Genomic DNA, 10136 nt, shown 5'->3' with positions numbered 1-10136 from the left:
AATCCTTCGATTTTGCTTGTTTAGAAATGCCTCGGTTTGGTCTGTCGAGTCGGTCCAGCAACGGCTTGATTTTTCCCTCCTTGAACCGTTCAGCTCAAGTTCTACTTCACTTAAATGGTGGAAGATAACACATAAGTATAATCAATGGTTCAAATACCATTGGACGACGTGGCTTAATCCTGGCCGTCGCACCTCAGTGCTAATTGAAACAAGCAACCACAAGAGCATCGTTGATGATCATGACATGTATAAAGAATCCCTTATCACCCGGGAAAAGAATATGCGAGTCAAAGTGACGTGAGCACTTACGTCGCTAATCATCAACGTGGTGTGATGTCACAACGAAGACCAGCTCGTAGATCCAAATTAGATTCGATTCCAAATAGCATGCCTCTCCCTGCCTGAACGCTCAATTTCCTACCTATCAAACCGCCATTAACGCCGGAACCTACTACCTTGGCTGCAGCTCCCATGGCTTCCACGGGTAACCACGAGCTTCACTTCATTCTGATTCCTTTCATGGCTCAAGGCCACATAATTCCCATGATAGACATTGCAAGATTGCTAGCTCGACAAGGTGTCACCATCACCATCGTCAGTACCCCAGTCAACGCTTTGCGATTTAAATCCATCATCGATCGAGCCTCTGAATCTGGTTTGCGAATCAGACTTCTTCAACTTCGTTTCCCAGCTACAGAATTTGGATTACCAGATGGCTGTGAGAATTTCGATCATCTTCCCTCGCGAGCACTGGCGAAGAACTTCTTTGAAGCTGTAATGATGCTTCAACCAGCCTTGGAACAAATTATTCCAGAAATGAAACCACACCCGAGCTGTATAATCTCTGATTCGGGACTTTCATGGGCATCTCATACTGCTCTAAAGTTTGGGATTCCAAGATTTTTCTTTAATGGTACGTCGGGTTTCAGTCGCTTGTGCAATCAAAACTTACTCCGTTACAAGCCACATGCAAATGTCGGATCTGACTCGGAGCACTTTGTGGTTCCAGGCATGCCTCATCGAATCGAGCTAACAAGGGCTCAGTTACCGGGAGTGATCCGTAACGATGAACCAGCTTTTCGAGAGATCAGAGAACAAGTGAGAGAGCTCGAACGAACAGCGGATGGAGTAGTGATCAACAGTTTTTACGAATTAGAAACTTGTTATGTTGACGAGTACCAAAAGCTTGTGGGGAAGAAAGCCTGGTGCGTTGGTCCTGTTTCACTCTACAACAAGGATGCAGTAGATAAGATTGACAGAGGTAAGAAATCAGCCATTGATGAGAACGAATGCTTGAAGTGGTTGGATTCGAGAGAAGTAGAGTCAGTCGTTTACGTTTGTCTTGGGAGCTTATGTCCCTTGGCTACCTCACAACTGATAGAGATTGGGTTGGCATTGGAGAGATCAAATCACCCATTTGTATGGGTGATCAGACAAGGAAACGATAATAAACCATCAGCAGAGTTGGAGAACTGGTTATCAGAAGAAAGGTTTGAAGAGAGGACCAAAGGAAGAGGGCTTTTAATTAGGGGCTGGGCGCCACAAATGCTGATCTTGTCGCACAGGGCGGTGGGGGTGTTTGTAACACATTGTGGGTGGAATTCGACACTGGAAGCAGTGAGTGCAGGTGTGCCTATGATAACATGGCCCATGTTTTCAGATCAGTTCTATAATGAGAAGCTGATTGTGCAGATTTTGGGGCTTGGAGTAAGGATTGGTGTGGACATCGATTGTCCGATTGGAGGTGGTGAAAAACTAGGGGTGTATGTGAAAGGGGAAGAGGTTGAGAGGACAATTGGGATTTTAATGAACGGTGGAGAAGAAGGGCAACTAGTAAGGAAGAAAATGAGAGAGATTACAGAGATGGCAAACAAAGCAGTTGAAGAAGGGGGTTCTTCTCATCTCAATATTTCACTCTTTATTGAAGATATCAAGCAAAGGGTTGTTCAGAAACAATTGAAGAAAGAGGAGAGCTGATTTGATCAGAAGCGGTTATATTTATCAAAGTTATGTAACAAGACTTCACATAGATCAAAGTTATGTACAAGACTTCACATAGTTGATTTAAATTCAGAACACGAGTTTGGATCGATTATATTTCTTTCTTTCTTCTTGTTCTTCTTTTTTTCTCTTTTTTTTTGTTACTGTGCGATCTTATATATTGGGGATGGGTATTACATAATATAAGCGGGCCTTTGCCTTTGACCACAAGGGGATTCAAACTCTGATCTCGTACTGGGAGTAGTTGGTTTTCTACCAACTGAGCCAACACTCAGGGTTGGACTTTGAATACCGTCTTTGGAGGGTTCTCTCAATGAGTTAAAGATTTAAACATGTGTAATATTTTAATTCAAAGCCTAATATAATCCAATTGAATTAAGATTATGAGTGGGTTAACCGGGAATTGAGTGCAAGAGGTGAACATGGTTTGATTCAATTGGGTTATTGACAATCTATTATTGACTCAAATGATTGATGAGACCAAACCAATATGCACACAACACAAGGAAGTAGATGAGCTTGACTATTCCAACTTGATGTATATAAATGATAAAATTAACTTAAATCCAGATCAAATCAAAATTGGTCCCTATAGACACTACCTAGTCTCTATCCAAAACCATCTCATAACCTTGGTTCAAGGTGAATCATATTGAATTAACACAACAACGAAAATAGAACCAAAATAAAAACTAAGTTGAAAAAAAAAAAAAAGTGTCCTGAACGGGCTTGGTTTTGATTTCCCTAAAAAATTAACGTAAATTTGGGAAAAAGTAAACATGCCATTGACACTTGTAGGTAATGGAACTATCAGTAGTAGGAGCAAACCACGTAAAGCCATGAAAACCACCATTGTAGGCTTGCTCAGTTGATAATGACCATCACCTCTTAGTGAATAGGTCACAGTTCGACGTTCTCTGTGGCATATGTAATAGTCCCCACCCCCTAATATAAAAGTACTTAACTTTTATAATCTCATGTGTTTGCTTCGAATGAGACTAGGGTCTCGTTTTCTCCCTTGAATACCATATTTTGAACACTAGGGTTCCGGCTAACTTTCCAGTTGGTTTGAGGGTAAGCCACTTCTGTGGTCGAAGTATGCCCTACAGTGGGTGCCTTTATCTTCCCTCCAAGAAAATGCATTAAGCTATGGTCGAAGTTTCATTAAGCTAAGAAAATACATTGTTCATCATATCTACCAACTGTGGATGATAGTGTTCCTAGATAGTCTATGTGGGATCCCTAAATAAACATACATTAACATCCTTAATACAAGAAAGTTGATCAAACAAGATGGGAATTAGGCTGATTGGCCACGTGTTGGTCTTCATAGAGAATATGTCAAGCGTTGATTCATCATTGCACCATATTTCGTTGATCTGTATATGTTGTTGCTTTGCTTTGTTAATCCTTTCGTAGATCCCATGTACTATTGCCTCCAGCTTCGATCCTTCCTTATGCTTCTATAGCCAACACAAAGAAAATTTCCACTCAAAATGATCTTGACACTCCATGTAGCAGCATCTAGAACCCTACCAAGTCGACGCTGGCGCATGCGCCCGGATCCGACCCACCCCCGAAAAAATTAAGGTGGTTGTTTACCAAAAAAAAAAAATTTAAGGTGGTTAAGTGAACTGATTTAACAATATTATACAAACTACTCAGTTGACTAGTGGTTAATTTCTTTCTTCATATTGATTGGATTGGATTTGAGAGGTAGAGATTGGGGATAGTTTCAAATGCTTCATCCATGTAGACACATTATGCAGCACACTGCCTGGGTTGGGCCTCTCCTGGGTGAATTTGCAATGATTCCTTTCTTTCCACACAAAGTAGCAAGTGCTAACGAAGATAGAGATTAGCCATGTTTTTATGCTCTATTGGTTCTCCAGGTTTTGATCATCAAGAGCATAGGTCAATCATGGATGTCTAGTTTAGCAGTTCCATTCTCAATCTAAGTGGCCTTGCCGCCCAAATCCTCTTGGTCCATTCACACACAACGAACAGGTGCCAAGTCATCTCTTCGTTGTTACCACATAGTTGACAAACTAGGCTGGTTGGTATCAATCTGGATAGGATTGGATTGAAAGGAAGTCTTGCATTCAAGAGATGCTAGAAAAAAGTTTTAAATTTCGGGTGGATGGATAGCTTCCAAAAGGAATTCCACCAATATGTGTTATCGGTAGACGCGTTAGATTTGAAATTATAAAGTGTCGTCCCAACCGATTTGGTAGAGAAGTCACCATTTTTTGAGATTAATGACACCCAGGAGTCAAGTATGGACAGAGAGGTGAATTGGAAACAAGGAAGTGATAGAGAATACTCCATGCTTATGTATCTTTTTGAGTTAAACACCTGCTCCACTGTTGCACTTGTTGGCCATAGGTGAGGGTGGTATTGGCCTACTATGTGATCCAAAGTTGACGGTATTGCTGTCCTTTCTTCTTTTGCACTCTTGGGTCGAAAAGTGAGGATGTAGGAAATATTTAGCCTTGAAAATCTTGACCCAAACAACATTTGGATTATTGAGCAATCTCCATCCCTAGTTCAGAAGAAGTGCCACATTGATGTCTTCCAACTTTTTGAAACCCAATCCCCCTTTGGATTTTGGTTTGCAGCAACGATCCTAAGAGATTAGGGTAAATTGTTTTCTCTTGGAAGGGTTTGTTGGGAAAAGCCATGTCAGCATTGCCACATTTGCCTCCATTAATTTTTGAAGTACTTTGAATACTTCCGCTAGGTCAGTCAAGATGATCTTTCTTTGAGATGCTTTTCACCAGCATGTCGTCCACATATACCTCCATGTTCCGGCCAATTTGATGTGTGAAGATTTTATTTACTGCTCTTTGGTATGTTTCTCCTGCATTTTTTAGACCGAAAGGCATTACTTTATAGTAATAGCTATCCCTGTCAGTCATGAATGCTAAATGTTTTCATCTTTAGGATGCATAAGGGTCTGATTGTATCCTGCATACTCATCCATAAAACTGAGCATTTCATGCCTAGCCGTTACATCTATGAGAAGATCGATCCTTGGGAGTGGATAGTGATCCTTCAGGCAAGCTTTGTTGAGATCTGTGTAATCAGTACACATCCGCCACTTCCCGTTTGCTTTTTTGACCATCACTACGTTAGCCAGCCATCTCGGGTGATCTATTCGCTTTATAAAGCCATATTGTCTTAGTTTTTGCACTTCAATTCGAATGGCTTCATGCTTCTCAATGGCGAAATTTCTTCTTTTTTGAACCACAGGAATGGCCTGTGGATCGATACAAAGTTTATGCTCAGCAACCTCCCTGTCAATCCCTGGCATATCTTCATCTGACCAAGTGAATACATTAGAATTTTTCTTTAGAAAATCGATGAGCCTTGATTTGAAATCTACTTCTTATTCAGATCCGATCATGGTGCTTTGCTCCTTCTGGTCGGGATTGAGGTAGATTCTTTCTAGCTTTTCCACTGGCTCGGCTCTTTGCAAAGTTTCTTCATCGCGATCGTCCCTGACTTCAATAGTCATTGTTGAGTTTGTCCTTTGCTTCTTTTGCATGTAGTTGTTGTAACTTTGCCGGCTAGTTTTTTGGTCGGCCATACATTCTCCAATTCCCCTTGTGGTCGAGAATTTCATCTTCATGTGTAAAGAGGAGACCACTGCTTCGAGCGCGTAGAGAGTTGGTTGTCCTATAATAGCATTATATGCCGATAAGTCTCGTACGACCATAAAATTGGATTGTACGATCCTATCTTTTGGATGTTCTCCGATCCGCAGTTCTAATCGAACCATACCTTCTCCTTAGGTGGACGAACCTGTGAAACCATAAAGTTGGGTTTCACATGGAATGAGCATATCCTCCCTTAATTTCATCTTTCTGAATGCCTCCAATGATAATATATATGCCGAGGATCCAATATCTACTAGAACTCTATGAACTTCAGTTCTTGCCAGGATAACTTTGATTACTAGAGCATCATCATGAGGGATTGTGATGTTCCGTAGATCTTTGGAGGATAAAGTAATTGGCTCAGCCGATATATTTTTGTTGGTTTCAGTATTTCCAATATATCGCGCCTTTCTCTTTGTCTGTCGATTTGATTCTTCTGCCAGGCCGCCAAATACAATATATATTGGACTTCTTTTTCTTTGATTCTCATCCGCCTCAGGTTGGCGTTTGGCTGGACTACCTCTTTCCTCTCTGTTATCGGATCTCCCACTTTTCGTGACAGACTTGTCTTGTGGTTGGCCTTCTTCCTTAGGTTGGATGTATTTCTTCAAGTGTCCTCGTGAAATTAAATTTTCTATCTCCATCTTTAGGTTTCTGCAATCGTCCGTCCAATGACCATGATCCTTATGATATTCACAATACTTTTTCTTATCACGATTTCCCAGTGGTGCTCGGATTTTACCCGGCCACTTGATAAGTCCTTGATCTTTGATTTGCATCAAGATCTCTGACATTCTTACATTAAGTGGGAGATTGCCGACCTCTTGATTTTTATGGGGTTCTGCTCGGCCATTCTTGGTCGAGCTTATCCCTAACATCCTGGTCGGAGGTGCTCGTTCTCGACTGTTTCTTCTTTTAGCCCTTGGCTCTCTCTTTCGAGATTCTAGGGTTTCCGATATCTCCGCTTGTTTATGGCATCTTTCGGATAGTTTTGCATATGTTTTTGGCATATCCAGGAGTAGTTGCTTGAGCAATCCTTCATGGGTAAGTCCCTGGTACAACGCATGGAAAGCAATTTTTTGTCCAAGCTTTCAATTTGCATGGTAAGGTTGTTGAATCTTTGAAGGAAATTTCGTATGGACTTCGTTCGACCTTGTTTTATAGAAAACAAGGTATCTTCTTTCTTCTTCGTTCCGACTCCGCTCTGAAAGCGTAATACGAATACTCGACCTAGATGATCGAAACTCTTTATCGAGCCGTTTGGTAGTGCCAAGAACCAATCCAATGCTGCACCGCTTAGAGAAGCCGGAAAACTTTGACACATAGCCGCTTCATTGTGTTTGTATGTAGACATTGTTGACTTGTAGGGTGTGATATGATGTTTTGGGCATCGCAATCCATCGAATAAGGTAAAAGTAGGGCACGTGAAGCTTTTTGGCATCTCAGCTTCGGAGATAGCTCGGATGAAAGGATCCGCTTTTAGAAAAGCATATAGCACGTCTTTGTTTGGCTCCTTCAACTTCTTCAACTTTTCGTCTAATTCTTTGATTTGTTTGCTCATGTGCTCCTCACGCTTACTCAGTTCGGGGTCACTTTTTTTGTCTTTTGTAGTGCTGCTACCTCGGTCACTATCCTCATCGCTTGGAGAATTTTCCTTTGGAATCGCTTCATTCGATGTTTGAGGCTTTTCTCCCACTTTCTCTTTCAGCTTTTGTCGGCTTCCTTGAGATGGTCGAGGTGTTTGGTCGGGAATAATTAGGAGGCCATTCTTGCTTCCTTCTGGTATCTTTGGATTTTCTTGAGAATTTGCTCCTGGGGCGATTAGTTGACTCATGGTCATCCTAACTAGTTCATTCAAGGATGAGATTTTCTTTTGAAGCTCGGATTGTTCCGTTTGCCATACTTTTTGGAGATTATCAACCTAATTCATTGTTATGAATTGGTTAGATTGCTCCGTTTGCTCGGGATTCTCCTTCCTCTGGTCGAGATTCTTCTTTCCTTGGTCGGGAGTCTCCTTTTGCTGAGGAATCTCTAATGTTTTTGGTAGAGGATTTTGCTTATCGACTTCATCCCCGACTTCCTTATCGCTCACGATCTTTGATGTTGCTCGCACCATGACTTTTTGATGCATTTCCCACAGACGGCGCCAATTGTTGATACGGAATCTCGCTCGTCCTTCCCTGTCACATTCCTGCAAAACACGTGCTTGACATTGGGTGGTCGAGGTACGTCTCCGCCGAGTAAGTCAGTACCAATGATATGATCTCAATTACTCAATAGAGAATTCAAGTAATTGATCACCCAGAATATGAATGCTTACCCCCATTATGTTTACCTGAGGTGTTTATATAGTGTAAGATAGTAGAGTTAGATTCAGAATGTGACTCTAAGATGAATTGCTCTAGGAAAGTAACTCCATAAAGAGTTCTTTACCTAACTTATCTTTCATCAAGTTGATAGATGATAGGAGTCTACCTTTGTCATGTTCCGTAAATATGCTGGTCGGACCTGCCATTATTCATATGGTCGAGATAACCATAGCTGAACCAACTGGTCAGACCGGTCATAGTGAAATGACCATTTTAGTCATTAACACCAAGATTTCTGAAAAGGATCTTATTACGAGCATCCCAAAGGGACAACTTATAATGAAGACAACAAAAAACCAGTTAATTAAGTAGATGTTTGTTCCACTTAAAAGATCTACAAATAAACAAAACAAAGATCATAAACAGTAGATCATGTGAAAAAGGATGGAAAGAGACCTAGAGGGCTGGCATGCCAAATATGAGAAACCCAAGAGCAAGCATTGAGCAAATGCCAGTAGGATTCCTTTTCATTCAATCATAGAGGGCATTAACCATTTTCACACCTACCAATAGAAGATAGACCTGCATTGAAAAGTTTCCAAAAAAATCTTTACACCTGGGAAGTACAGGGATTTTCCGAAAAATATAGGTCCACCTCTTCTTAAAAGGAGATTTTCTAGAAGGTAGACTAGAGAGTTTGAGGAAAGCTTTGGATGTAGAAACTTTTGGGTGTTGAAACTTCCTATGCATTTTTGTGGCTAGAGAATAAAAGAGAATTATATTCTTAATGTTTTACACTACTTCCATTAGAAGTTACAAATTTGTCCATCTTCATCAGCATAAAGGTCTCTATATCTTCAAAAGACATCTACATATTTACCTTTTTTTCAAAACTCGAATTTTGTAATGGATAATTTACTTTTGTGTTATCTAAACAAAAAGACACTTTTTTTCTTGTTAGTTTTAAGCTTTTGTAATATGATGTCTTCTTGATACCATGTTACATTGCTAGAGTTGCTCATGGACATCTACCTTCTCGAAATTTATAACTCAAATCCATTATTGAGTCAACAGTTTTGGTCTAGAATTGATACAAACCTAGGTCAGATTCAAGATCAAATTAGGGTAAGTCAGGCTTAGAAAATCCCTAGTATGATCGGGTTTGGACTGGGGATTCTCAAGCCTCGAAGGCACTGGGTAGGATGCCGGTCGAATATCAATCCCTACACTGTGATTGACAAAGGAAATTCGTTTGACGATCCAATCTATTATTGAAAAGTGATGTCACAGATGACTGTAACAATGCCAATGGTGTATTGGATCTGCAGACTAAACCAAGAATGGTCACGATTGGTGGCCAAATGAAAGGACTGGGAAGAAAGGGAAAGGGAGAACCGGAAATGCGATTAGGTCAAGAATAATGTCCAATCAGTTACGGAATTTCAAATCAAATGCCGTCGTGATCATTTTCCTTACCATATTCAGTGCTTCACATGAGCCGTATTACAGCAGTTAGCCCAGACCAGTATGGTTGATTTATAAAGAACTGAAACATATTCTGAAACTCCTTTGTTGAGAGTGGGCATTGTTGATTCCATCAAAATTGAAGCTTTAGTTTCTTTTCCAGATTTTCAATTCCCATGTCTTCTTCCACTGATGATCTCCATGAGCTTCACTTCATTCTTATTCCTTTAATGGCCCAAGGCCACATGACTCCGATGATAGACATACCCAGGTTGCTAGCCAATCAACGCGTCATCGTCACGATTGTCACAACTCTAGTAAATGCTCACCGATTTAAGGCAATTATCGATCGGGAAGTAGCATCCAGCCACTGAATTCAACTTCTACAACTTTGTTTCCCATCCAAAGAAGCAGGTCTTCCAGAGGGATGTGAGAATCTAGACCATGTTTCATCAGCATAAATGAGGATTAATTTCTTCAATGCTGTAAGCATGCTTCAACCAGCCTTGGAAGAATCTCTTCCAGAAGTAAAGCCACACCCAATTTGCGTAATGTCTGACATGACTCTACCGTGGACATCTCAAACAACTCTTAAGCTTGGAATTCCAAGGATTTACTTCAACGGTATGTCTTGTTTTAGTCTTTTATGCAATCAAAACTTTCTTCATTATTGACCACATGACGAAGTTGAATCTGATTCTGA

General features: G+C 40.7%; 1 pseudogene; it reads left to right on the top strand.

Annotated features, from left to right (window-relative positions):
• Positions 1–380: 380 nt before the first annotated feature.
• Positions 381–2109, top strand: LOC149023693 (UDP-glycosyltransferase 73C25 pseudogene; annotated as a pseudogene).
• Positions 2110–10136: the final 8027 nt, after the last annotated feature.

Source organism: Hakea prostrata, chromosome 2 (genome assembly GCF_041222555.1).
Source record: "Hakea prostrata isolate BN-2017 chromosome 2, UWA_Hpros_2, whole genome shotgun sequence".
Classification (NCBI taxonomy): Eukaryota; Viridiplantae; Streptophyta; class Magnoliopsida; order Proteales; family Proteaceae; genus Hakea; species Hakea prostrata.
Note: the sequence above shows the minus strand (reverse complement) of the source record. Positions and strands in the feature narration are given on the sequence as shown.